Below are 4,584 nucleotides of genomic sequence, written 5' to 3'. Positions count from 1 at the left end.
CCATTTGAAATTTTTCAAATAAAATTTCCCTTTCTTCTTTTTGACATTCTTAGCATTAGTGCCCTTAGCATCGTCACCTATAAAACAAACAACACCCATATCTTCCTCCAACGGATCCATTAGTAAGGATTCAAGCGTAGTAGAGACATAAGAAGAGTCCACAGTGCTAAATAAATAACAAGACTCTTGTAACATTGGGCTTCTAATGGTGTTGTTTTTGCTAAAAGAAACCCGGTCATCACCTACTTCCAACGTCAACTTCCCATTTTTCACATCAATTAACGCACCCGCGGTGCGTAAAAATGGCCTACCCAATATAATTGGGGTTTGTGAATCCTCGGCCATGTCAAGTATGAGGAAGTCAACGGGTATAAAAAACTTGCCAACTTTGACGGGTACATCTTCTAAGACACCTAAGGGTCGCTTTAAAGAACGGTCCTCCATTTGCAATGTTGTACTTGTGAATTTTAAAGCACCCATGCTAAGTTTTTCATAAAGAGAGTAAGGCATGACACTCACACTAGCACCTAGGTCGCAAAGGGCCTTATCAATGCTATATGTGCCTATAGTGCAAGGAATAGAATAGCTACTGGGGTCCTTAAGTTTTGGGGGAGACTTGTTTTGTAAGAGTGCACTACACTCTTCGGTGAAAGCAATGGTCTCAACCTCATTGAAGGATCGCTTCTTTGAGAGGATTTCCTTCATAAACTTTGCGTAGGAGGGGACTTGGGTAAGCAATTCTAAAAATGGGACGGTGACTTGCAAATTCTTACAAACTTCCAAAAATTTAGCAAACTTACCTTCCTCCTTGTGCTTTGCTAGACGATGGGGAAATGGTATTTGAACAATTTCTTTTGGAGGAGCATCCTCCACATCTTTCTCATTCTCCTTGGGGGCACTCACCTTGTTTGAAACGGCATCACTCTCCTTAGCACTAGAAGAGATTTCTTCAACAATTACCTCATCACTTTTGTCGGGCATAGGAGACCCAACATCTTTGGTATCAAGCTTGCTCTTCCTCTTTAGCATCAACAATCGATGAGGAAATGGCACACGATCTTTAACAATAGGCTCTTCACTAGCCTTCTTTTTGTCATTTCCCCCAAGCTTAGGCTTTTTAACAACCACCTCTTCATCCAAAGTCATGGATGGCCCATCATAGCTTGAACCACTTCTCAAGGAAATAGAATTAACGGTTTCATGTGGTTGCTCACCTTGGGGAGGTAGTTGGCCATTCTTCCTTTGAGAGCTAGAAGCGGCTAATTGAGCCACTTGTTGTTCCAACATCTTGACCGCGGCACTATGAGCTTGATCATTTTTTTGAATTTGAGCCAACAATTCCCTTTGCATTTGGATTATCATGCCCTCGAGCTTACCAACTCCTTGATTGCTTTGTTGGGCATTTTGTGGTGGATTTTGTTGGTAATTATTTTGTGGGGGCCTTTGTTGATTTTGATAACCCGGTGGAGGGATATACTTTTGTTGTTGAGGGACATAGGCATTTTGTTGTGGTGGGGGTTGAGGGTTAAGCACATTATTGCTAGTGTAAGACAAGTTTGGATGAAATTTTGAATTCGGGTTATAAGTGTTGGAAAATGTACCCGGTGGATATGAACTTTGTCTAAAAGCTTAAAAAGCATTTACCTCTTCAATGGGGGCTCGGCAATGAGCGGCATAATGACCCGCACCACCACATCCATCACAAACGATGATTTGGCTCGTTGAAGACACAACATTGAGTTGTTGAATGGAATCTTTAGCATCTCTTTCCGCCAATTGTTGTTGGAGCAAAGCAATTTGAGCTAGCAAGACGGAGTTGTTAGAGGATTCTTCTTTACCTTTGGATGGCACAACTCGGGAATTGACATATTGGGCATCATGGATCGCCATAGATTCGATCGTGGAATGAGCAAGATCGGTGTCAATTTGATCAAACCGCCCATTGTTGGCGGAATCAAGAATCCTTCAGGACTCGGCACAACATCCATTATAGAATGTTATTGCTAGAAACCAATCATCTAGCCCATGATGTGGGCATTGTCTTTGAAGCTCTTTGTACCTCTCCCAAGCCTCATATAAGCTCTCGAGAGCTTGTTGACGGAATCCGGGGATTTGGCTCCTAAAAGTTTGAGTTTTCTCCGGTGGAAAAAACTTTTGGTAAAAAGCAAGAGCCAATGTCTCCCAATTGGTGATTCCCAAGGTGGTGCGGTCAAGGCTATTGATCCAAAGCTTAGCCTTGTCCTTCAAAGAGAAAGGGAAAAGTATTTCCCTTATTTGGGCTTGGGTGACGCCCGTTTGACGGATCATGGAGCAATAGTCACAAAAGTTTTGCACATGCAAATTGGGATCTTCCAAAGGACTTCCTCCAAATTTCTTTCTCTCCACAAGGCTAATGAAAGCCGGTTTGATCTCGAATTCCGGCGCGGTGATTTGAGTGGTTGTGATTCCGGCCGGAAGCATGGCCGCAGTGGGCTTTGAGTGATCAGAAAGTTTTACCATCGTTTTGGTAGTAGATGGTGGTGGAGTTGATGAACAAGAAACCTCCTCCTCTTCAAGAACCTCTAGATCGTCTAAGTAAGACTTTCTAGCACTTTCAACTTGTATGGGAGAAGTGGCTTCTTTCACTTCCTTCCAAAATCGTCGTCTTCTCCTAAAGGTTTTCTCGGGCTCGGAATCCGGTGTAAGCAATTCTCCACTTCGAGAGGACCTGGGCATAAGACAACAATTTCTAGGAAAATGATAAGTAACGGTCTCAAGGAACAAGTGTTCCCCAAGACAAAATAAAACAAGATAAAAATCGACAATTCAATAAGCAATAAAACCGTTTCCCCGGCAACGGCGCCAAAATTTGATAGGCTTATCGCGTACCTATGCAAAGATAATTACCCTAGACAACAAGTTAATGTAGCAATAGGGGTCGAACACAAGGAAACGGGAATTACTTCGTGAATTGCTATGGGTAGATTTTTATCAAGGTCGATTACGATTTGGGTTGGTTTGATTGTTTGGTGATTAATAACAATAATGATGTAAATAATATAATAAAAGAGAGTCTAAGGGGTTCGGGTCACACATGCAAAAGTAAACATATGATTATGATAAGTTCGGTACTAATAACATTGTCAATTGCTTAGGCTTAAAGATACCCACCTTGCGGCATTAGCATCAACCATAGACCGGGTCCTAGAGAAACTCTCGTCCATGACTAGGTCGTCCTACTATACATGCTTTGTCTAATTCAATTCCGTGCCTCTCGACTTATAGAACGAATGAACATACTTAATCATTTGAATAAGGCCTTAAACAACGATTAAACGTGACGATGCAAGCATGTGATAGAAGCAATATGAACAATATTATTATTAACTTATTTTATCATGTTTATATATTAAATTTATGCATGGCTCCCCTAGCCCTTAGACTAGGAAATTTAGCTACTCATACTAAAATGTAAATTGCAAACTAAATTAAGAGAAATGGTGAACATAATTGTATGATTTATATAAACTAATTGATTTAACATGTGGAAGAATTAAACTAAAGTAATCTAAACAAATTAACTGGAATAGAAATGTAGAGATATAAACTATAAGTAGAAATACCTTAAAAGTAGAGAACTTGTATGGAAGAACAATGTATAACCAAAAGCTTGAAATAACTTAGAACCAAATGTTTAAAGAACTACAAGATTAAATAATTTGTAAACTAATATGAAAACTATTGAGAGAATTATAATGCTTAAGGCTATTGTAAACTAAAACTTGGACGTAAAATTGGATGACAAAGACCTTGGAACACCTCTCCTATTTATAGGAGAGGATAAAGAAACGTAAACGAGCAAGATGCATGCGGCCCCGATCGGGGTCGTGTGTTTCCGGGTATTTTCTCTTAATTCCTCTCTTAATTGCGTGAGGAATCCAAAGTTTATACTTTAATGCTTCTTAATCACCCGGGTAAATGCCTCATCTATGATCTTTAGAGCTCCCAAAAAGCATCTTAAGCATGTTGGAATCTTATGCTTTCCACCTTGACTTGGACTTGAACATTTGGGCTTTGACTTTGTTTGTTGGCAACATTTGCATTACTCATACTAATCCATCAATTTCTTCATGCAAAACCCAATCCAATGCTCTATGCTTAGTCCACACTTGGTCTTGATTAGCTTAGTGAACTTAGTGTATAAAATGATAGGAAAAAGCCTCTAAATGCTTAGATTCCTACAAAAACATGTTAAGACAAGCAAATACACTAGAACAACAAATATTAGCTTATGACACTATGATAAGTGCTAATTAACAAATAAAATGAAGCTAATATAGGGGATGAAAGTATAAAAAAATATGCACTTATCACAGGGCAAGGCAAAGAGCAAGGGCGGTGACATTGAGTGCCACCATTGTCACAAGACTGGACATTGGAGGAGGAACTGTCCCGTCTACCGTGAGGACATCAAAGCAGGCCGCGTCGTTCCTGTTGGTATGTCATCTTATATTCATATGATAGAGATTAACCATGCAAGTTTCGGAACTTGGGTACTTGATACTGGCTGTGGTTCTCATCTATGTAATCATTTACAGGGCCTAA

At 39.9% G+C, this 4,584-nt stretch overlaps 1 non-coding gene across 1 annotated transcript; it reads left to right on the top strand.

Moving 5' to 3' along the window:
- Window positions 1-2,020: 2,020 nt before the first annotated feature.
- Window positions 2,021-2,127, top strand: LOC141619332 (small nucleolar RNA R71). The gene has a single exon (XR_012531665.1). It is a non-coding gene; the product is annotated as a small nucleolar RNA R71 (small nucleolar RNA).
- The last annotated feature ends 2,457 nt before the right edge of the window (window positions 2,128-4,584 follow it).

Source organism: Silene latifolia, chromosome 1, assembly GCF_048544455.1.
Source record: "Silene latifolia isolate original U9 population chromosome 1, ASM4854445v1, whole genome shotgun sequence".
Classification (NCBI taxonomy): domain Eukaryota; kingdom Viridiplantae; phylum Streptophyta; class Magnoliopsida; order Caryophyllales; family Caryophyllaceae; genus Silene; species Silene latifolia.
The sequence above is the reverse complement of the archived record's forward strand: the minus strand, read 5'-3'. Positions and strand labels throughout refer to the sequence as shown.